The sequence below is a fragment of the Petaurus breviceps genome, unplaced genomic scaffold (assembly GCF_028583685.1).
Source record: "Petaurus breviceps papuanus isolate PSGF00001 unplaced genomic scaffold, PetGlider_PUasm1.0 175, whole genome shotgun sequence".
Taxonomy (NCBI): Eukaryota; Metazoa; Chordata; class Mammalia; order Diprotodontia; family Petauridae; genus Petaurus; species Petaurus breviceps.
This window is the reverse complement of record NW_027185764.1, coordinates 66349982-66374627: the sequence shown is the minus strand read 5'-3', so window position 1 is coordinate 66374627 and position 24646 is coordinate 66349982. Positions and strand designations below refer to the sequence as shown.

The following is a 24646-nucleotide window of genomic DNA, read 5'->3' as shown; positions in this document are numbered from 1 at the left end:
CTAAATTGGGTAACCTTCCCCTTAACTAGGGGCTTCCTTAATTACTAGAACAAGATGGCTCTGCTATAATTATTCTTGACTGTTCTGGACAATTGTCAGTCAATAAACATTTATTAAGCCATGGTAAACTATGTGCCAGGTACTCTGTTAAACACAGGGGATATAGAGAAAGACAACATGATCCCTGGCCTTAAGGAGCTCATAGTTTGATTATCTAAGAGATGGCTAGGGGGAAAAAAATTGATTTGTTTCCACCCATGCAGTTGAAAATCTAAACCGAGTTTTAAGTTCCTTCTTACTAAGTAGAGACTAGAGATCAGTTGGTGACTGAGGGATCTTGCAAGGTGGACTCTGTCATGATTGTTGACAGCATTTGTCATGACATGATTGTAGATACAGATATAGGCATGAAGAATCACAAAACAGATGATAGTATCATTGTTCTGAGCTCAGACAACACAGGCTTGGGGCAGGGACACACAAAAAACAATCATATAATGGTTCTCGTAAGAGGGGTTCTGGTTATTTGGAAATTGCTTGTTGACTATATCCAATGAATTGAATTAATTTTTCCTCAGAGGAAGGTGTGTATAATTTATGTGTGGGAAGGTGGAGGTTCAGGGGTGGGGTATGGGAGGAGTTATTATGTTTAACACTAGCTGGTATAGTTCTTGTCTTTTATAGTCACTTTAGTTCAGTGCCTGGCACACAGTACGTATTTATGAAACATTTACTCACTTACTGAATCCACATCACAAGCATGTCTCCACAATGTATAGACAATTGTTGGGTTCTGTCAACTTAGTGACAGTTGCCTAGAGACAGCTGGATAATATAGTGGATGGAGTGTAGACCTGTAGCCAAGACCTCAGTTCAAATCTGACCTCAGACACTTACCGGTTGTGTGGCCTGGGGAAGTCACTTAACCTCTGTCTGCTTCAGTCTTCTCAACTATAAAATGGGGATAATAACAAAAGTTGCCTCCTACGTTGTTGAAAGAATCAAATGAAATCATATTTGCAAAATGCTTAGCACAGTACTTGGCACATTAACTTATTTTTTTTCCTTTCCAACCTTCCTAGTGATTAGATAAAGTTGATCTGATATTTTGTAGACAAAACATTCAGTGGATGGGCTGACATTTTAACTTTGCAACTGATGTATTTTTCAGCCTACATTCAAATCTCTTTTCATTTCCAATTTAACCTCAACTTCACCTTGCCTTTAGTGATGTATATGGTTTTGTTTATCTAGCTTGAATTGTACAGGTCAAGCATTTCTATTCATGTTTAGGTTAGGGGGAGGAGGAGAAGGCAAGATGGGAAATTTCCATTTTACCAGCACGTTGGATTGAGCTGCCTTAGAGCTCAAAACTGCTTTTCCTTGTCCTGACCTTTTACTCTTTGTTTTTTGTTTAATTAATTTATTTATTTTTCATTTACAACATTTAGTACCACAGGCTTTTGAGTTCCAAATTTTCTCCCCTCCTTTCCCTCCTTCCTCTCCCCCCAAACAGCATGCAATCTGATATAGATGCTACATATACCTTCACATTAAACATATTTTCACTTTAGTCATGTTGTAAAAAAGAAGTATAGCCAATGGAAAGAACCAGGAGAAAGAAGAAACAAAACTAAAAAGAAAAGAGAGAGGAAATTTGTTTCAATCTGCATTCAGGCTCTGTAATTCTTTCTCTGGTTGTGGATGGTTTTTTCCAACCTGAGTCTTGGAACCTTGTATTTCTGAGAGGAGCCAAGTCTGTATCAGAGTTAGTCATCATAGATACAAGGTGTCTTTAATTATGTACAATGTTCTCCTGGTTCTGCTCCCCTCACTCAGCATCATTTCATATAAGTCTTTCCAGGTTATTCTGAAGTCCATCTGTTCATCATTTCTTCTAACACAATAGTATTCCATTACATTCATATACCACAACTTATTCAGCCATTCCCAAGTTGATGGGCATCCCCTTGATTTCCAGTTCTTTGCCACTACAAAAAGAACTGCTATGAATATTTTTGTACATATGGGTCTCCTTCCCATTTGTATGATCTCTTTGGGATACAGCCCTAGAAGTAGTATTCCTTCTAATTCTCAAGGCTAGAAGTGTGGAATTGTCCCCTGTAGGGAGAGAATGGATGGTTCTGGAGAAGGTTCCAGTATATGATTGCCAATGATACAGATTGGAGTCACAGGAAATATAATTTTGTTCTAACCAGGGGAAGAGATAGGGAAACTTTCTTATGGTACGTACATCCTTCTCTCCTGCTCCCTCAATCTCTAGATTCAGAGAAGGCTTTTTTTTCATAAAATGCCTTCATAAAAATGCTTACTCTTTTGTCTAGAATTAATGACATGACTAATTAGTGTTACATATGGCAGCCTAAAGCCAAACAGGCCCTATTCAAAGGACTCAGACTATAAAAAGACCCAGAGAAATGTGGAGAATGGAGACAATTATCTGGCTAACTCCTCCACTTTTGCACCAGACAACACTCCCACTTTTGAGCTGAAAAATCCAGATGGCTGAGTTATCTATATAACCAAATCTACTGTTTGCTTTATTCCATGTATTTTTTTTAATTACAGTTTATTTTTGTTTATTTATCTCCACAGCAACCTGTTTAAAACATTTCAAAACAGGAGAAGACAGAATGGTGTACTGGAGAGAGCATGACCCAAAGATTTGTGCTTTAATCCTGGCTTTGCTTTTCAGTACTTAAGTCATGTAACCCCTGCATGCCTTAGTCTCCCCATATGTAAAATGAAGGGGTTAGACTAGATCAGGGGTGCTTAATCTATTTTGTGCCATGTGTCCCTTTTGCAGCTTAGTGAAGCCTATATCAAGCCTTTTCTCAGCTTGATGCTTTTAAAAAAAATGAAGGAAATATTAGATTTCAATGAGGTTAGTAAAAATAAAGACAAAATTTTCTTTTCCATGTAAGTTCATTATTTCCCATTCATCCTGTATAAATCTTGTTCATACATAGTTGATTGCATGTTATCCTCTCCATTAGAATATGAGCTCCTTGAAAATAGAGATAGCACTCTGTCTTCAGATTCCCAGCACTTAGCAAGGTTTCTTATGCATAATAAGCACTGATTCATGGACTCTCTGAAATCTATCCATCAATCAAAAAGATAGGTTAGGAATCACTGTCTAGATCATCTCTAAGATTCTGCTAACTCTTATGATTTTTAAAAGAACTAGACAAGGAACCAGGAGACTAGATTTATAGTTCTGCATCTACTCTTTCTTTTCCATGAATTAAGCCTTAAACATGAGGGACCTCATTTAGGCAATATCAAATTTTTGGAATTTTAATCCCCTGGTGTCTATGTGTAAATTTAATGACTCCAGGAGCATATCTTAAACGTTCTGTGGCTCAAAAAAAAAAGAACTATTTCTTTTTTATGTAGACATAAAAGTAAGCGGTGAAGCTGTTGGGGGAAACTGAGGAGAAGCAGACTCACATGCTGACTTCAGGGAACTCACAGTCTAAGGGGAAAAAAAAGAGATACAGACCCAGCTCTCAGGGAAATCATAGTTTGAACACTCACAGATGGATAGTAAGGAAAAGTGGCCACCAGCCTGAAACATATCATGGTACTATCAAAAGACATCATTTTGGGTTGAAGGAGACCAATGTTCACCTTATAGCATGTGGTTTTATAGGAATGGAAATGGCTTGGACAAGACCATTACTGCATTTGGTGGAATAGTCTTGTTCAAGTCAATTCCATTCCATTCAAGCCATCTCTGGAGAGTTTCCACTTTGTATCTCGCCCTGTGCAGGAAATACTATGGAAGCCATGGGGAGGGAGGAGATCTCTTCCTCAATTCCAATCAGCCCTAGATTATATTGGCTTTTGCTTCTCCTGCAATGTGTCTCCCATGACACTTTGTAGGGTACTTTTTAAAGTCAGCAGTTTTTGTTGGTCACAATGGTGAACTAGGAATAAAAATGCACTAACCTTATTCCCTACTCTGACACTAACTCATTGTATGGTCTCTTCAGGACTCAGTTTTCCCATCTACAAAATGAACAGTATGAATCAGGTGCAGAAGCTGGATAACTTGTTGGGAATTTGTAGAGGAGATTCTCTGTCAGGTACTAGTTAGACTAGGTTGCCTCTGAAGTTTTTTTCCTGGGATCATGTATTAAGAGCTAGAAGATATCTCAAGAGATATCTAATGCAACATGCTAATTTTACAAATGAAGAAACTGAGGCCTAGCAAGGCTAAATGACTTGTCCAGGGTCACACAGATATCAAGTATCAGAGATGGTTTTTAACCCAGGTCCTCTGCCTCCATTTCCATACCTTTTCCGTTATACCATGTTGTCTCCCTCCTCTTAGATTCTTTGATTCTAAATAAATCAAATCAGAAGCATTTGGAAGTGGGACCAGCATGTAAATTTCACCATTAATTAAGGATCAGACATTTTAAAATAAGATGTCTTATCTTCTCTTTTGCTGAATCTTCATCCACTTCATTCTTAACTGTAGGTATCCCACAGGGTTCAGTCCTGGGCCCTCTTCTCCCTCTGCAAGAAACAAGTGTCTTACCAAGAGCTCCACATGGCCATTAGTGAATTCAAGAAAGATTTTTATTTAATGTTCTCTTGCAAAAAATGAGTGAACCACAAGTAGGTATACCTTGCAGTGCAAAAACACAATCTTTTATTTTCCTGTCCTGAACAAAAATCCCTCCCCTCGTTCCACATTGGTTGAGTACTGCAGGGTTTACAACCTATTGGAAACATAAACTCCTTAACTGCCCCCTTCACTCCCCCTGCAATGTGAGTTTGTCCCTGTTTACATTTCCCATTCCCCACATTTCAGTTCTCCTTCATCCTGATTTCCATTATACTTTACTTGGTAAAAGAATGATGAGCCCTAAAAACTTTTTAGAACAATCCCAATTCAGGATGTCTGCATCACTCAGATTTATGACCTCCATAAGCTTTTAACCATAGCATGAGAAAAGAATTTTCTTAATTGATAAGAGAGTTGACAAAGTGTCAATTGACAATACAACCCAGGATATCTCTGTTTCCTTTACCATTAAAATGAGAAAAGTCCCATTATTCAAGATTGTATCTTGGATTAAGGTGCCTCATTCTTAATGGAGCTTCACCTGGCTTTGTAGTTATTGACACAGGAAAAGGCATTCTTTGGGTTTACTCAGAGAACAAAGAAGGGAACTTCTACTTCCAAGTGTGCCTGATAAGTGATGTGTAGAAGTAACATCTCCAATTACATTTTCTACAACCAGTTTATTTCCTGCAGTAACACTAAGTAACCAATAAGTGAGACTTTCTGACATGTATGACTCCTAGGTTTCTGAAATCATGTATCACATGACTAATGGGTAAACAAAAGTTTAATCATTCCTTACACCTCTATAATACTTCACTTAATGATCTCATCAGCTCCCATGGATTTAATTATCGTCTCTATACTGAAAATTCCCAAATCTCCCCCATCCTCTATAAGGACCTTCAATCTTATGTCTTCAACTGCCTTTCAGACATCTCAAAGTGGAATTCCAATAGACATCTTAAACTGATCAAGTTCAAAGTTTAACTCATCTTAAAATGACCATGTTTAAAATTTAACTCATCGTTCTCCCAAAACTCTTCCCCACCAACTTCCCTGTTACTCTAGATGGCAATATCATCCAACCAGACCCTCAGGCTCAAAACCTAGAAGTTATCCTTGATTCCTCACTATCTATCACCCCATCACAAATCCAATATATTGCCAAGGCCTGTTGATTTTGCTTTTTGAATATTCCCCAAAACAAGTCTCCTTCTCACCTCTGACACTGCCACTAGATTCTGGGGCTAGATCTTATCACCTCACAACTAGACCATTGTAATAGCCTGCTGATGGGTCTGCCTGCCTCAAATCTCTTCTCATTGCAATCTATTATCCATTCAGTGACTGGAGGAGTGAGACTATTTTGCTCAGCTCTGGCTCACTTATCTCTAATTCAGGAGCAAGTCAAGACATTGGTCCTCTTCCAGAATGAAGGCTGAGCAACAACAAAGTAATTTGTTTAAAGTGCACATCCAACCATATCAAACTCCTAATTGATAAACTCCAGTGTTTCTCCATCACCTCCAGATTTAAATACAAAACCCTCTGGCATTTAAAATCCTTCATAACCTAGTCCCATTTTACCTTTCCAATCTTCTTACTCCTTGCCTGCCTGTGATGTGACGACACACATGGCTCTACACGTGGCTCCACCCGTGACTGATTCCACGTGTGACTCTGGCCTCCTGGTTCCATCTCTTGACTCTGGCTATGCCTGGGATGCTCTTCTTCCTCATCTCTACCAACTGGCTTCTTGAGCTTATATTAAGTCCCAACTAAAATCCCATCTTCTACAGGAAGCTTTTCACGAACTGTCTTAATTCTACTGCCTTCCTTCTGCTATTTCCTGTTAACCTTTATATAGATTATTTATATATATTTGTTTGCTTGTTGTCTCCCCCATTAGCTACTTGAGATTAAGGACTGTCTTGTCTTCTTTTGTATCCCCAGGATTTAGGATAATGCCTGGCATTTAAATGTTTATTGGTTGTTTGATTCTTTCATACTTTCCTATAATGAATTAGTCCCCAGGTGATCAGTCATGTGCTTTTGCAAAATATGGCTAGAGGAAAGGTACAGTCTGAAACATTAAACAAAATGAGACCACTTTTTTCTTTTTCTTTTTGTCTTTATTAATGTGTTCGATTACTTTTAGTTTACAAGATTCAGTTCCACATTTCCTTGAATTTCAAATTTTCTCCCCGTTCCTCTCCCCCCCACCCCATGACAGCATATAATCAAGTATAAGATCTGCAAATACTTTCACATTAGACATTAGTCATGTTATAAAGATGGATTGTATCAGATGCAATGAAAAATGGTAAAGAGGAAACAAAACCAAACAAGAAAAAGAAAAAGATGAGGTAGTTTGCTTCAATCTGTATTCATACTCAGATCTTTCTAGTTCTTTCTTTTGATGTAGACATCTCTCTCTAGCATGAGTCTTTTGGAATTGACTTATATCACTGCATTGCTGAGAAGAGTCCAGTCTACCAAAGTTGGTCATCACACATACGTTGTGTCTGTAATTATGCACAAATTTCTCCTGGCTCTACTCTTCTCACTCAGCATCAGTTCGTATAGGCCTCTCCAGGTAAATATGAAGTCCATCTTCTCCTCATTTCTTATAGCACAATAGTATTCCATAACATGCATATACCACAACTTGTTCAGCCATTTCCCAATTGATGGGCACCCCCTTAATTTCCAGTTCTTTACTACCACAAAAAGAGCTGCTATAAATATTTTTGTACATAGGGATCTTCCTCCCACTTCTATGATCTCTTTGGGATACAACCCTAGAAGTGGTATTGCTGGGTCAAAGGGTATGAAATTACTTATAGCCCTTTGGGCATAATTCCAGATTGCTCTCCAGAAAGGTTGGATCAGTTCACAACTCCACCAGCAATGCATTAGTTCCAATTTGCCCACATCCTCTTCAGCATTTGTCATCTTCCTGTTTTGTCATCTTAGCCAATCTGACTGGTGAGATGTGGTACCTCAGAGTTGTTTTAATTTGCATTTCTCTAATAAACAGTGATTTAGAGCATTTCTTCATGTGCTGATAGATATCTTTAATTTCTTCCTCTGAAAACTGCCTGTTCACATCCTTTGACCATTTACCAATTGGGGAATGACTTGTATTCTTATAGATTTGACTCAATTCTCTGTATTTTACATTTACATTATTTTACTGTATGTTACATTGGTTTTGTTTGTACAGAAGCTTTTCAATTTAATGTAATCAAAATTATCCATTTTGCATTTTATAATGCTCTCTAATTCTTGTTTGGTCATAAAGTCTTCCCCTCTCTACAAATATGACAGGTAAACTATTCCTTGCTTTCCCAGATTGCTTATAGTATCAACCTTTATACCTATATCATGTACCCTTTTAGACTTGATTTTGGTATATGGTGTTAGATAATGGTCTATGCCCAGTTTCTGCCATACTATATTCCAGTTTTCCCAGCAGTTTTTGACAAATAGTGAGTTCTTATCCCAACAACTGGGGTCTTTGGGTTTATCAAAGAATAGATTACTATAGTCATACACTGCTGAGTCTCCTGTGCCCAATCTATTCCATTGATCCACTATTCTATTCCTCAGCCAGTACCAGGTAGTTTTGAGGACTGCTGCTTTATAATACAGATTAAAATCTGGTATAGTTAGTCCACCTTCCCTAGCATTTCTTTTCATTAATTCCCTTGATGTTCTGGACTGTTTGTTCTTCCAAATGAATTTTGTTACTATTTTTTCTAGCTCTATAAAGTAGTTTTTTGGTAAATTGATTGGCATGGCACTAAATACATAATTTAATTTGGGTAAAATTGTCATATTTATTATATTAGCTATACCCAGCCACAAGCAACTGATATTTTTCCATTTAGTTAGATCTGACTTTATTTGTGTGAAAAGTGTTTTATAGTTGTGATCACATAGGTCCTGGATTTGTTTTGGCAGGTAGATTCCCAAATATTTTATAATGTCTACAGTAACTTTAAATGGGATTTCTCTTTCTATTTCTTGCTGTTGAATTTCATTAGAAATATACAGGGATGCCAAGGATTTATGTGGGTTTATTTTATGTCGTGCAACTTTGCCAAATTTATTTATTGTCTCCAGTAGTTTTTTACTTGATTCTCTATGGATTCTCTAAGTATATCATCATATCATCATATCATGCAAAGAGTGATAACTTGGTCTCTTTTTTGCCTGATTTGATTCCTTTGATTTCTTTTTCTTCTCAAATTGCTACTGTTAACATCTCTAGTACCAGATTGAATAAGAGGGGTGATAGTGGACATCCTTGTTTCACCCCTGATCTTATTGGAAATGTTTCTAGTTTATCCCCATTACATATAATACTTGCTGATGGTTTTAAATAGATGCTACCCATTATTTTAAGGAAGGCTACATTTATTCCTATACTTTCTAGAGATTTTAATAGGAATGGATATTGTATTTTGTCAAAAGACTTTTCTGCATCTATTGAGATAATCATGTGGTGTCTGCTAGTTTTATTGTTGATATGATCAATTATACTGATGGTTTTTCAAATATTAAACCATCCTTGCATTCCTAGAATAAATCCTACCTGATCAAAGTGTATTATTCTTATGATAAGTTGCTTTAGTCTTTTAGCTAATATTTTATTTAAAATTTTTGCATCTATATTCATAAGGGAAATTGGTCTATAATTTTCTTTCTCTGTTTTATCTCTTCCTGATTTAGGTACCAGTAACATATTTGTGTCATAAAAAGAATTTGGTAGCACTCCTTCTTCACTAATTTTCCTAAATAGTTTGTAGCATATTGGAATCAATTGTTCTTTAAATGTTTGATAGAATTCACTAGTAAATCCATCTGGCCCTGGAGATTTTTTCCTAGGGAGTTTGCTGATGGCTTCTTTGATTTCTTTTTCTGAGATGGGGTTATTTAAGTAATTTACTTCTTCTTCAGTTAATCTGGGCAACTTGTATTTTTGTAAATATTGATCCCTTTCACTAAGCTTGTCAAATTTATGTGCATAAAATTGGGAAAAAAAATTCTTACTTATTGTTTTGATTTCCTCTTCATTTGGAGGTAGATTCACCCTTACCATTTTTGATACTCATAATTTGGTTTTCTTCTTTCTTTTTTTTTAATCATATTGACTAAGGGTCTATCAATTTTGTTGGTTTTTTCATAAAGCCAGCTCTTAGTGTTATTTATTAATTCAATAGTTTTCTTAATTTCAATTTTATTAATCTCTCCTTTGATTTTCAGTATTTCTAATTTAGTATTTAATTGGGGATTTTCAATTTGTTCTTTTTCTAGCTTTTTCAATTGCATGCCCAATTCATTGACCTTACTTTTCTCTAATTTATTCATGTATGGACTCAGGGATATAAAACTTCCACTAAGAACCCTTTGCTGAATCCCATAAATTTTAATATGTTGTCTTATTATTGTCATTCTCTTGAATGAAATTACTGATTGTTTCTATAATTTCTTGTTTGACCCATGAGTTCTTTAGGATTAAGTTTAATCTCCAATTAGTTTTTAGTCTATCTTTCCATGGCCCTTAATTGCATATAATTTTTATTGCATCATGATCTGAGAAGGATGCATTAAATATTTCTGCCTTTCTGCATTGAATTGTGAGGTTTTTATGCCCTAGTACATGGTCAATTTTTGATTATGTGCCATGAACTGCTGAGGAGAAAGTATATTCATTTTTATCCCCATTCAGTTTTCTCCAGAGATCTATCATATCTAGCATCTCTAAAATTCTATTCGCCTCCTTAACTTCTTTCTTGTTTATTTTATCAAGTTCAGAGAGGGGGAGATTGAGGTCCCGCACTAATATAGTTTTGCTATCTATTTCTTCCTCTAATTCCCTTAACTTCTCCTCTAGGAATTTGGATGTTATACCACTTGGTGCATATATGTTTGTTTGTTTTTTTAAAGCAATCAAGGTTAAGTAATTTGATCAAGGTTACATGGCCAGTTATTTCTGGGTGTGGTGCTAAGTATCTGAGCCCAGATTTGATCCCCAGGTCATCCTAACACTGGAGCCAGTGCTCTTACTCACTGAGCCACCTGGCTTCCCCTTTGGTGCATATATGTTAAATAATGATTGCTTCATTCTTGATGGTGTCTTTTAGTAGGATATATTTTCCTTCCTTATCTCTTTTAATTAGATCTATTTTTGCTTTTGCTTTATCTGAGATAAGGATTGCTACCCCTGCTTTTGTTACTTTAGCTGAGGCATAATATATTCTACTCCAGACTTTTACGTTTACCCTGTGGGAATCCCTTTGTTTCAAATGTGTTTCTTGTAGACAGCATATTGTAGGATTATGGTTTTTAATCCATTCTGCTACCCACCTCTGTTTTATGGGAGAATTCATCCCATTGACATTCACAGTAATGATGACTATCTGTCTCTTTCCTTCCATACTATTACCTCCCCTGCTTGTGTTTTTGTTTCTTCCTTCTCCCTTCCCCTAGTTAAGGGTTTTCCTTTTGACCACCACCTCCCTCAGTGTACCCTCCCTGTGATGCCCCCTTCTTTACCTTCCCTCTCCCCTTACTACTATTTCCCTCCCCTCTAATCCCCCCCTTTTTATCCCCTTCTTACCTTCCTACTGCCAATAGGACACAATAGATTTTTATACTTACCAGAGTATGTTGTTCCCCCTTTGACCCCAAACCAATGAGAGTAATTTCATACAGTGCTCCTCTCCTTCCCTCCTTTCCCTCTATTTAATGAGTTTTTGTGTCTTTTCACGCTGGAATCTTAAACTTAACTGATTATATTGATCCCTCTTTGAACCAGAACCAGTGAGAATAATGTTCAAATGAGGTTCCTCTCCCTCTTTCCTTCTCCTCTACTATAGTTTGTTTTTATGCCTCTTTGTATGGCATATTTTACCTTTTTCTGTCTCATCCTTTTCTTTTATCCCATTATAGTCCCTTTGACCCCTTTAATAAGACTTTTCTTTTTTTATCATCAGATTAGTTCATTTATGCCCACACCCTCTATCTAACCCTTTTAAAGGTCATGATAATCATATAAATTTTGATATTGACAGTTATCAGCTTCTTATATAGGGATGTAAACATTTTGCTCTTATTGCATCCCAAGTTATGTGCATGTGTGCATGAGTGTGCATGTGTACATGTGTGTATGTGTGAGTATTTTCCTTGTTTACCTTTTCATGTCTTTCTTGAGTCTTATAATTGGAGATAAAATTTTCCACTGAGCTCTGACTTTTTCATCAGGAAAGTCTGGAAGTCCCTTATTTCATTAAATAACCATCTCCTTGCCTGAAAGATTATGCTCAGTTTTGCCAGGTAGTTAATACTTGGTTGCAGTCCTAGCTCTTTTGTCCTATGAAATATCAAATTCCAATCCCTCCAATCTTTTAATGTAGAAGCTGCTAGGTCTTATGTGATCCTGACTGTATTTCCACAATATTTGAATTGTTTCTTTTTGGCTGCTTGCAGTATTTTCTCCTTAATCTTGTAATTCTGGAATTTGGCTACTATATTTCTTGGAGTTTTCAATTTGGGATCTCTTTCAGGAGGAGTCTGGTGAATTCTTTCAATAACTGTTTTACCTTCTGATTCTAGGACTTCAGGACAGTTTTCTTTGACAATCTCTTGGAGGATATTGTTCAGGATATTTTTTTCATCATGGCTTTCCAGAAGACCAATAATTCTTAGGTTATCTCTCCTGGATATGTTCTCTAGGTTAGTTGTTTTTCCAGTGAGATATTTTACACTTTCTTCCAATTTTTCAATCTTCATGTTTTGTTTGATTGACTCTTGGTGCATCATAGAGTCCTGAGCTTCAATTTGACATTCTAATTTTTAGTGAATTATTCTCTTCAGTTAGTTTGTGAAGGTGATTTTTTTTAGGGAAGTATTTTCTCCAATTAGTTCACTACTTTTACTTTTTAAGGATTTGTTTTCTTCAGTGAGACTTTTTTCCAATCTGATCACTGTAGATTTAAATTTGTCTTCCACTTCCCTAATTTGGCCTTTAAAATCTTTCTTGAGCTCCTCCAAGAATGCTTTTTGGGCTTGAGACCAGTTCATATTTCTTTCTGTGGTCTCAGGTGCGAGTATAGAGTCCATGTTGTCCTCTGTATTTGGTTGTTCTTGATCTCTATAATAAGATCTAATGGATTTTCTTGCTTTCCCCTTCTTCTCAACTTCCTTCCTTCCCACTGTAATTTCCTATTTCCTAATTTCTCAGGCTGGGAGATAAGGGCCTGGTTGTTGACTTTGTGTGCTGTACCCTCTGAGTGTCTAGATTGAGTCCAAGGCCAGGAGTCTGTTTTCCCCCTGAGTTATGCTGATGCTCACAGAGTACTCTGTGGAGGAGGGGTGGTCTGGCCACTTCAGATTTCTGCCTCTATGCCCCTGGGCTACCTCTCAGGCAGGCTTTTGCTGGTCAGGTGAGATGGAACTTGTTGGGACCCCTCCCCCTGTTCTCTTCAGACTCCTTGTTGCCTCAGTTACACCCCTTCTCAGTGACTCCCAAGCTCGAGGCTATTTTCACTATCTCAGGATTTTCCTCTGGGTGGGACACTTATCTCAGGGTTTTCTAGGTCAGGAAGGGGGAATAGAAGCAGCCAGCATTTACTTGCCATCCTGGCCCCTGGAAGATCAGGCAGGCAATTTCTAAACTTCCAGGCTGGGGGATGATAGCCACAGGAGAAGCTGCTGTCTCTTCTGGGGGCCCCCCGAGCCCTCTCTTACCTGGTTCCAATGGTTCCACCACTTGGTGAGATGCTGGTGAGATGGTTGTGAATTGCCCTTGGGGTGGGTAAGTCTGCCTGCTGGGGCTCCTTCTCTCTCCACAGTAGTCTGCTCTCTGGTCCAAGGTGCTGCAGCCCCCACATGCTCTGCACTCCCCCTGCCCGGACCCATGTGGGCACTTTCCTGGGCTGGATTCTGCCATGCTCTGTCTCCCGGTGGATTCTGATGCTCCAAAATCCATTCAGATTCACTTTTTAAAGTTTAGTGATGGGATTCATGGAGGAGCTTAGAAAAGTTACTGCTTCCATTCCACCATGTTGGCTCCACCCCTGAGACCAACTTTTTAATATAAGAAAATATCCCCATAATTAAAGCCTAATAGGAGACTGAACTGGAGCCAAAACTAGCAAGAGGAAAAGTGGGGCTTTTTTTCCCTAAGCACTAACATCTAAAGGGGCATCCCTCTGCCTTGGAGCACTGCCTATACCTCCCTCATATTATTCACTGTCTGATCCTAGACTTCCAACCCCCAACTATTGGGGTAAAGATTCACTATTCAATAAAGATTTTTAGGAAAACTGTAAAGAAACCTGACTCTTGACAGAGAAGCGATAGTCTTAGGGGAGCATAATAATGAAATGAGTCAATGTGTAGATTTGTCTTGTTTTTTACTATATTTATTTGTAATAAAAGGTGGGTTTTTTTGGGGGGGAACAGCAAGAAATTGTAATAGAAAATGGGGCTAGTTATAGTGAGGCCAACTAAATATAAAGTAAGATAATAGTGCTATTGAATTATTTTTAAAATGCATAGAAAATGACAAGAAGTTTAGAGGTTGACAGAAAAAAAAAAGGCAGGACAGCTTTAAAACTAATCCATTAAATTTATCATTTGCTTTCAAAGAATATATTTTTGTAATGTGAGGCCCACTAATGTTCTGCTCAGATATCTGAGCCAGTAGATACAGTTCCACAGCCTTCAAGTAACCTGAGACATTTGTGACAGTTGCTGATTTAATGGCCATTGTCCTTCCAGAAAAAAGGTATCTTCCTGATATGAGTGAGTCAAAACTCCAGTGAAAATGACCTCTATCCCCTTCCATCTGACTCATCTTTATGCAGAGATCTATGGGGGAACCTCCCAAATGAGAAAAGCTTTGCTCACAATTGTGGAGACATGTGCCCCATAAGCATTCTCATGGCAGGTCAGGGAGGTGAAGCTATAATTGGATCTAATGAGCCCTCCCTCAGGCTGTGCCATCCTTTACTGCTATGGAGGTGAATAAGTTTTCCCATGGCCAAAATTATTCTCTGATCTTTGAAGATGTCTAAGGAAGATTAAAAAGAAGTTTAAAACTTGGCATCCAGCTACATTGTGGGGAAGTCTAGAAATTGGGCTAGCGATGTCAGTGCCTTTGCCCTTATATTAATTGGAGCCAGGGTTCACCTTTAGGACTCTGACTTTTCTCTCTGGCTATGATCAACACCCATAGACTCAGGGCCAGCTATATCCAGCAAAGAGGATAAAAAGGGCAGGAAATAAAGAGGATAATGGTCCTAGGATAATGTCACCTGCTCAGTGGTGCCAATTTGACCCAATTCTTTCTGGCTTGCTGGACACTGAACCCTGCTTGCCTAGAATTCAAAAATTCTTAGTGCAGTTTTAAGCTTTAATAGTTTAAATAATTTTAAGGTTTTAAAACTTTAAATAGTTTTAAGTTTAAAGCTTAAATGATTTTAAGCTTTGGTAGGAACTGCACTAAGAATTTTGGGGCACCCTGTATCACATCTGTTGGCTTCTTCCTAGCCCCCACTGATTTCCCAGAACTTGACCTCTTGTTCCCCTGAATTGTTGGGGTAGTGGAAATAGGGAAGGAAGATGAGCAATCTTATCGTGGGCTATGTTCTCTATCAAATGGAATTGCCAGCTAGCAAATTACACTCCTGCTCCAAGAAAGGAAAATCTGTATTGTTCCTTAAACCATTTCAGGGCTCACCTATCCATATTTTTGAGAAGTTTTTGCTTCTAGATAATCTTTCTCCATTCCTCCCACCTCTTCTACATCAAATGAAAAAAAAAATCTTATTTTGCATTGCCAGCAATAGAGATATAGAACAGCTTTTGTCCAAGGTCCATGAAACAATCCTTAAAGCATTATTCTAAATTAGCTCCTTAACTTTTTGAGTGCCAGGTATAATTTCAAGGTAGAGAACAAAAACTGTCTCCTTCAGCATTGTGGGAGACAATGGCAGTGCATGAGGAAGGCTATTCCCCAGAAGAAACTATCTGACACATTTCTCATATGTGCTGATTAAAAATCTCCAAGAACAGTGTTGTTTGAGAAAAAACAGGTTACTTCAAAGTGTTAAAGAAATAGATAGGACCGAGGCAGCTAGATGGCACAGTGAATAGAGCACTGGCCCTGGAGTCAGGAGGACCTGAGTTCAAATCCAGCCTGAGACACTTAACACAAAAAACTAGCCCTGTGACCTTGGGCAAGTCACTTAATCCCAACTAATCTACCTTCTCCCACTGAAAAGAAAAAAAAAGAAATAGGACCACAGCATAATTTACTTTTCTATTAGAGACTGGCATGCCTCAATTGAACTTTTTAATTTTTAATTATGTTCATCTAATTTTAGGCTTTAATGAGGTTGTGAAGTAAAATATTGGTGCATTTCAAATTACTCCATTTCCTTTGGCATCTCTCATTAAAAAAAAAATCCTTTTGTAGTAAGGCAAACCAACTTCCTTGCAACTACAAACACTTTCTTTTCCTATGTTTGGATTATATGATCAATTGATCAATAAATATTTATTAAATGCCAACTAGGTACCTAGACACAGTGCCTAGAAACCAGGTAAAGGCATCATTGCAGGTATATTCAGTATAATAATACTTAGGGTATGACTCCAAGGATCTGAGTTATTAATATTTAACTTTGAAAAAGTAAATTGACCAAAGAAATTTAGGAGCTCTTGGAAATTGCAGGGCCTTCTTCTCTTTCCCTTGAATTTGACCTTGCAGGATGAGGGAATATAAGATGCTAAAAGTGCGTGATATGTGACAATCCAATGAAGTTACAGAATGTATGGTATTTTTTTTTCATTTTAGAATGTAACTTTACTTAAGGTGGCACATTCTTGTTCAACCCTTTGAAGCTATCCCACACATTAGTCAATATTCTTTTAATAAAATGCTTTATTAACTTCTATTTTATGTCATTCATTTTCACAAGATTTTGAGTTAAAAATTTTCTCCTGGTTTTTCCCCTACCCACCACCCCAAAATAGCAATCACACTGGATATCCCCTCCTCCAATCTGCTCTCTCCCAAATCTTCTCCCATACCCCCTCCGTCTTTCCAGTAGGGCATGGTGGACCTCTATGCCCCAGTGCCTGTATATCTTATTTCCCAGCTACATGTAAAATAATATTATATATATAAACATTTGATTTTAAAACTTTGAATTCCAGATTCATTCCCTTCAACCCTTGTCACCCACCCTTACTGGGAAGATAAGCAATTCAGTATAGGTTGTACATGTGTAGCTGTAATATAATACCAAGCAAAGGCAACTTCCCAGGTTCAAAATACCAGCATAGGTGCTCTCTATTTTATTCAGTAACAAACCCAGAACAGAGAAGATCAAAACATGACATCATTCAAAATACAGCATTTACTAAGTGTGATTAAATAATCTCCAAGTACTACCCCACCCCAGGACCTTCCAATCATTCAATCAATTACAAAGTCTCTGTTCTAAATACTTCTCCACCCCTAGGCTATACCTTCATTTAGTCCACCACAAAGCCCCTCTTCTCAAATGGAGATTAGTTTCCAAACATAAGGTCAAAAGTTCCCCACCCCTGGATCACAATTGAATCTACCCCAGAGTTACATCAAGTTTAAACACAGCACTTAATACCCAAATGGAGGTCTTTTCTTCATCTTGACATGAGGCAAGTTCTCAGCAATCTTAGTTCCTGGGGAGACAAGGCTTAGCAAGGCCACAAGATACATTGCCAGTCCCTTCATGAATTTATCCTCTGTCTGTAGAACAGTCCTAGAACCCCTGAACACATTAGCAAAGCCCTCTCCCAGGATTTCTATAAACATACAACAAGAAAATCCTTCTTCAGGGCTTCTGAACCAACAGAAAGGCTCCCAGACCCCTGCAACAACAGCACTGTCCTTCACCAGTGGACAGTATTCATTCTGTCTGCAGGACAGTCTCCAGACCCCTGCAACAACAGCACTGTCCCTCACCAGTGGACAGTATTCACTCTCTGCCTGCAGGACAGTCTCAGGGCTTCTTAGCGAACAGCCAGGTTCCAGGACTTCTTCAACAAAAGGACTGTCTTTCACCAGTGGACAAATCTGGCAAAACAACATCAAAACAGACAGACAAAGTACCAGCAAAACAGCCATGTCTCCTCAGTCCTTGGCAGCTCAGGGGGCAGGTCTCAAAAGTCCAGGGCAATTCAAAGTGGCCACCAGCAATTCTCTTAGTCTCTCTCTCTCCACGAGGTGCTGCTTCCAAAAAGATCTTCCGCCTCTCTCTCGTCTCTCCAAATCTACGTCACCAGCTCCTCCCAGTTCAGGACTTTCCTTTCACATCAACAAGCCCATCCCACAGGTGGGATTAACAAACTCTGGGTTTTAACACAATCAATTTGAAAACCAAGCCAATACAGGGGAATCTTCAATTGCCATTACTATCACAGTAGCTATGCAAAATATTTCCATTGTGGATATATTGAAAAGACTGACTATATTTCCCTCCCTCCTATCCCACCTCTGACTTGTTCTATTCTCTACTCTGATCCTGTCCCTTTACAAAAGTGGGCGCTTCCATTCTGTCTCTCCCCATCTCCTCTCATTATATTCTTCTCTCACCTCTTAATTTCACCTTTTAAATATCATCCCTTCCTATTCAATTGGTCCTGTGCCCTCTATCTATGTATACCTGTACACATATATACACACAATGACATATGTATTCATACACCCATATACCCTCCAATATAGACATATATATGTATGTTTATGTGTGTGTGTATATATATATATATATATACATTTCCATTCCCTTCAACTATTCTCTTACTGAGAAAAGTTTCATAAGTTACAATTATCGTTTTTCCATGTAGAGATGTAAATAGCTCAACTTTGATAAGTTCCTTATGATTTCTTTTCCCTGTTTACCTTCTCATTCCTCTCTTTCTTCTTGTATCTAAATGCCAAATTTTCTATTCAACTCTGCTTTTTTCATCAAGAATGCTTGAAAGTCCTCTATTCCACTGAATGACCATATTTTCCCCTGAAACATGATACTCAGTTTCTCTGGGTAGGTGATTCCTGGTTTTAATCCCAGCTCCTTTGTCCTCCAGAATGTCATATTCCAAGCCCTTCAATCCCTCATGGTAGAAGCTGCCAGATCTTGAATTATCCTGATTGTGTTTCCAAAATATTCAAATTGTTTCTTCCCAGCTGCCTGTAATATATTCTCCTTGATCTGGGAATTCCAGAACCTGGCTATAATATTCCTGGGAGTTTTCTTTTTGGGATCTTTTTCAGGAGGTGATCAGTGCATTCTTTCAACCTCTATTTTGCCCTCTGGTTCTAAAACATCAGAGCAATTTTCCTTGAGAATTTCTTGAATGATTATTTCTAGGTTCTTTTTTTAATCATGGCTTTCAGGTAGTCCAATAATTTTTAAATTATCTCTCCTGGATCTATTTTCCAGGAAAACCATTGGTTTTCCCAATGAGATATTTCACGTTGCCTTCTATTTTTTTATTTGTTTGGATCTGTTTAATGGTATCTTGATTTCTCATAAAGTCACTAGCTTCCATTTGCTCCAATCTAATTCTGAAGGAATGATTCTCTTCAGTGAGCTTTTGAGATTCTTTTTCCATCTGGTAAATTCTGCTCTTTAAGGCATTCTTCTGCTCATTGCCTTTTTAAGCCTCTTTTGCCATCTGAGTTAGTCTATTTTTAAGGTGTTATTTTCTTCAGTCAGGTTGTTGACTCTCATTTCATAATATTCTTACATTGTTCTCATTTCTCTTCCCAATTTTTACTCTACTTCTCTTATTTGGTTTTCACAATCCTTCTTAAGGTCCTCTATGGCCTGTAACCAGTTTGTATTTTTCTTGGAAGCTTTTGGTACAGGAGTTCTGACTTCACTGTCTTCTTCCTGTTCCATGCTTTGATCCTTTTTGTCCCCAAAATAGGAGTGTAAAGTAGAGTTCTTCTGCTTGCTTTGCTTCCCTTATTTGCTCATGTTGCCACTCAATTACTTGACTTTTGGGCTTTTTGCCACAGTAGAACTCTGCTACCAGACAGGGGAGCTTCGTCCCAAATACTGGGATTTTCTCAGCTTAGTTGGGTGCCCTCTCTGAAGCCTCCACATACTCTGGCAAGCTGGTCCCACATCTCAGGACGTCCACCCTGGACCACAATCCAGATCCAAGCAGGTTAAAGCAAGAACGATTAACCCTCAGATTGATTGCTTGGTCCCCCTACAATGTGCAAGCCAGGAGCTGAAGTAGCCATACGTCTGCAACAGCATGGCCACTATGCCTCATCCGCTTCTTGCCTTGGAGGCAAAGGCCTACTGAACTCCGGAACTACTGGATCCCAAAGTCCACAGTGCACTGACCTCTCACTTTGTCCTTAGCATCTATGTGTTGATAATTCTGGAAATCGCCACAGCTACTGATGATTTGAAGTCCTTCCAGTGGCTGGTCACCTCTACCCTGAGGCTAAAACCTCTGACTCATGTGTGGCTGGTCTCAGCTCCCAGAGCACTGCACAGGCCCCTTCCTACCTGCCTGACTGGCTGTCCTCAGCGGGAGGTTAGCTTTTCTGAGTTATTTTGTGAGTTCTGTAGCTCCAAAGTTTCTTCAGAGTCACCTTTTACATGAATTGGAGGAGGTGGAAGCCAGAGCCCCAAGGAAGTCTTGTTTCTTCTTCCCCATCTTGATTTCACCCCTAGGTATTTTTTAATAGCACTAGAAGAGTAAATTCTTTTTTTGTTTTTTTTGGAGGGGTGAAGGCAGGGCAATTGGGGTTAAGTCAGTTACCCAAGGTCACACAGCTAGTAAGTGTGTCAAGTGTCTGAGGCCAGATTTGAACTCAGGTCCTCCTGACTCCAGGGCTGGTCCTCTGTTTACTGTGCCACCTTGCAACCCCCAAGAGTCAATTCTTGACAGAGTCATAACTAGGGCAGAGTGATAAGACAATTCCCTAAGACAGGCAGTTGTCTAAGGGCTGTAAATTTGCCGCAATACTAGAGATTTAGAAGGACATTTTACCATAAAACTCTTCCTCTGAGGAAGAAGGGGAGGGCAATGTCTGGTGATGGAGAAATTGTGGGGCAGAAGCTGGTGGTGGGACAACTTAAGCATATAAAGATTCCTCAGAGAAAATGGAAGGGCAGAGTCCTACTTAGCTAGCCTCATCTTGCCACTAAATGGGGAAAGGCAAACCAGAATCCATTAGCAGATTAGAAAGGGTCCCTTCATTCCTTCAAGATGGGAATAAAATAAGAGAATACAACTCTGAAAGAGAGGCCAAATTTCAATAACCTGACAGAAAGCTATAGACTGAGATTTAGAAGAACTGGTTTCTGATACTATTGTTGGGTCTCTTTTTCCTCTATTAATTGTGAGGGTTAGATAAAGTGATTTCTATGGTCCCTTTCTGTTCCAACCAAGCTGAGTCTGTGAGATCTGGGTTCCATTTAACTTCACCTCAGTTCAACCTCAATTTAAATCAGTGTGGAATGACCTAGGGTGAGTAATTTCTCCATTCTGGGCCCTTGGTTTCCTCTTATGAATAATCTTGAAGTCAAAGCAATAAAATAATCCCTACAGAGCCTTCCAGATTTAACACAATACTTTCAAGGTTGTATTGCTATTGTTGTTGGGGTTGGTGTCTTCAAGTCCTCCCCCAGACTTTTCCCTAAAAGTCTCTGTTTGATAGAAGGGTGATCACTCCTAACATATCTCCAACTCCCAGCTATCAATTAGGTTTCTTGTATGAATACCAAAAGAGATGAAATTGACCTTAAGAACTAGTTATATATATATATATTTTTTTTAATCGGGGGGGGGGGGTGAAGCCAAGATGGTCAAGTTTTACTTTTCTTTTTTCTTTTTTTTACTTTTAGAGAGATCTGCTTGAGCTCACCCCCAAACACCTCCAAATACCTGTAAAAAAAATGACTCTAGCCTTTTCCGTGCTGCCCCGAACAGGGTTCCATACAGCATTGTTCTCGGTTTCCATCGTAACTTTAAAGGGAAACTTTCACGATGTCCAGAGCCCTAGATGTCCTGCAGATGAAGGAGGAGGATGTCCTCAAGTTCCTGGCTGCAGGAACCCATTTGGGTGGCACCAATGTGGACTTCCAGATGGAACAGTATATGTACAAAAGAAAGAGTGATTGCATCTACATCATTAATTTGAAGAGAACTTGGGAAAAACTTCTGTTGGTGGCTCATGCCATTGTTGCTATTGAAAACCTAGCCGATGTTAGTGTCATCTCATCCAGGAACACTGGCCAGCAAGCTGTTCTGAAATTTGCTGCTGCCACTGGCGCCACGCTTATTGCTGGACGTTTCACACTGGGCACCTTCACTAACCAGATCCAGGAAGCTTTCAGGGAGCCTCGTCTTTTTGTGGTCACTGATCCTCTGGCAGATCACCAGCCTCTGACTGAAGCATCCTATGTTAACCTCCCAACCATTGCCCTGTGCAACACAGACTCCCCACTTCGCTATGTGGACGTTGCCATTCCATGTAACAACAAGGGAGCTCACTCGGTGTGTCTGATGTGGTGGATACTGGCCTGTGAAGTCCTGCGGATGTGTGGTACCATCTCCCGGGAACACCCCTAGGAGGTTATGCCTGATCTTTACTTCTACAGGGATCCAGAGGAGATTGAAAAGGAAGAGCAGGCTGCAGCTGAGAAGGCAGTGACAAAAGAGGAGTTTCAGGGTGAATGGACTGCACCCACCCCAGAATTCACTGCTACTCAACCAGAAGTGGCTGATTGGTCTGAGGGAGTACAGGTGCCATCTGTGCCCATTCAGCAGTTCCCCACCGAATATTGGAGTGCTCAACCAGCTACTGAGGACTGGTCTGCGGCTCCTACTGCTCAGGCCACTGAGTGGGTAGGAACTACCACAGAGTGGTCTTAAAACCCAGATCCTCTAATATATTGTGTTGGAAAAATGCTGACTGGAAAATAAAGATTGGTTTCCTAATAACAAAACAAAATGACTCTAAACAAATTCTAGAGCTGCAGAACCCTCAAAACGATAGAGTGAAACACATCTACAGCCCAAGACAGCCTAGAAGGCTGACAGCAAAGGCATATTGCTCTGGGCTGGGAGCAGAGCATAGTCAGTCATGGGCTGTGCTGGGCACAGACAGGACTAGAACAGGCCTCAGGGGACTGAATTGCTGGCAGCTGTGGCAATTTCTAGACTTCTCAACTCATAAACTCTGAGAACAGAGTGGAAGGTCAGTGGGGGAACTTTGTAGGACCTGCTGAAAGAGGAGCCCCAGCCACAGGGTGGCAGTGGAGGTGGTTGTGGCAGCAGCAGCAGCAGCAAGCAGAAATCACTGCTTCTGAAGTTCTGTACCCACAAACAGTGGAGGATCCAGTGGTTGATACAAAGCCCCTGAAATCTAGGACAGTGTACACACACCCCACCCCCACTAGAAGCAGAGTCTTGCCTTGACAGGGAGTTAGAAAGTCAAGTATTTGACTGGGAAGATGAATAAACAGCATAAAAAAGTCATATTATAGAATCTTAATTCGGTGACAAAGAAGATGAAAACCCAACCAGAAGAAAACAACAAAGTCAAAACTCCTACATCAAAAGCCTCCAAGAAAAATATGAATTGGTCACAGGCCATGGAAGAGTTTGAAAAGGATTTTGAAAATCAAGTAAGAGAAGTAAAGGAAAAACTGGAAGAGAAATGAGAGTGATGGAAGAAAATCATGAAAAACAAGTCAACATTTTGCTAAAGGAGATCCAAAAACGCTGAAGAAAATAACACCTTAAAAATACTAACCCAAATGCCAAAAGAGGTCCAAAAAGGCAATGAAGAGAATGCCTTAAAAAAACATAATTAGCCAAATGGAAAAGGAGATCCAAAAGCTCACTGAAGAAAATAATTCCTTCAAAATTAGAATGGAACAAATGGAAGCTAATGACTTTATGAGAAATCAAAAAATTATAAAAGAGAAGCAAAAGAATGAAAAAATAGGGGGCAGCTAGGTGGCACAGTAAACACAGCACTGGCCCTGGAATCAGGAGGAATCTGAGTACAAATCCAACCTCAGACATTTAACACTTACTAGCCATGTGACCTTGGGCAAGTCACTTAACCCCAATTGTCCTGCCCTCCCCCATCCAAAAAACAAACAAAAAAAAGGAATGAAAAAATAGAAGGCAATGTGAAATATCTCATTGAAAAACCACTGACCTGGAAAATAGATCCAGGAGAGAAATTTTAAAATTATTGGACTATCTGAAAGCCATGATCAAAATAAGAGCCTAGACATCATCTTTCAAGAGATTATCAAGGAAAACTTCCCTGATATTCTAGAACCAGAGGGTAAAATAGAAAGTGTAAGAATCCACTGATTGTCTCTTGAAAGAGATCTCAAAAGGAAAACTCCTAAAAATATTGTAGCAAAATTCCAGAGTTCTAAGGTCAAGGAGAAAACATTGCAAGCAGCCAGAAAGAAACAATTTGAGTATTGTGGAAATCCAATCAGAATAACACAAGGCCTAGCAGCTTCTACATTGAGGGATCAAAGGTCTTGAAATATGATATTCCAGAGTTCAGAGGAGCTAGGATTAAAACCAAGAATCACCTACCCAGCAAAACCAAGTATAATACTTCAGAGAGAAAAATGGATATTCAATTAAATAGAGAACTTTCAAGCATTCTTGATGAAAAGATCAGAGCTGAATAGAAAATTTGACCTTCAAATATAAGAATCAAGAAAAGCATGAAAAGGTAAACAGGAAAGAGAAATCATAAGGGACTTATTAAAGTTGAACTGTTTGCATTCCTTAATGGAAAGATGATATTTGTAATTAATGAGACCTTTCTCAGTATTAGGGTAGTTGGAGAAGAAAGAAAGAAAGAAAGAAAGAAAGAAAGAAAGAAAGAAAGAAAGAAAGAAAGAAAGAAAGAAAGAAAGAAAGAAAGAAAGAAAGAAAGAAAGAAAGAAAGAAAGAAAGAAAGAAAGAAAG

At 38.9% G+C, this 24646-nt stretch overlaps 1 pseudogene; it reads left to right on the top strand.

Moving 5' to 3' along the window:
* The window catches only part of LOC138158943 (small ribosomal subunit protein uS2-like), a 48136-nt pseudogene extending 25566 nt beyond the window's left edge, over positions 1-22570 (top strand).
* The last annotated feature ends 2076 nt before the right edge of the window (positions 22571-24646 follow it).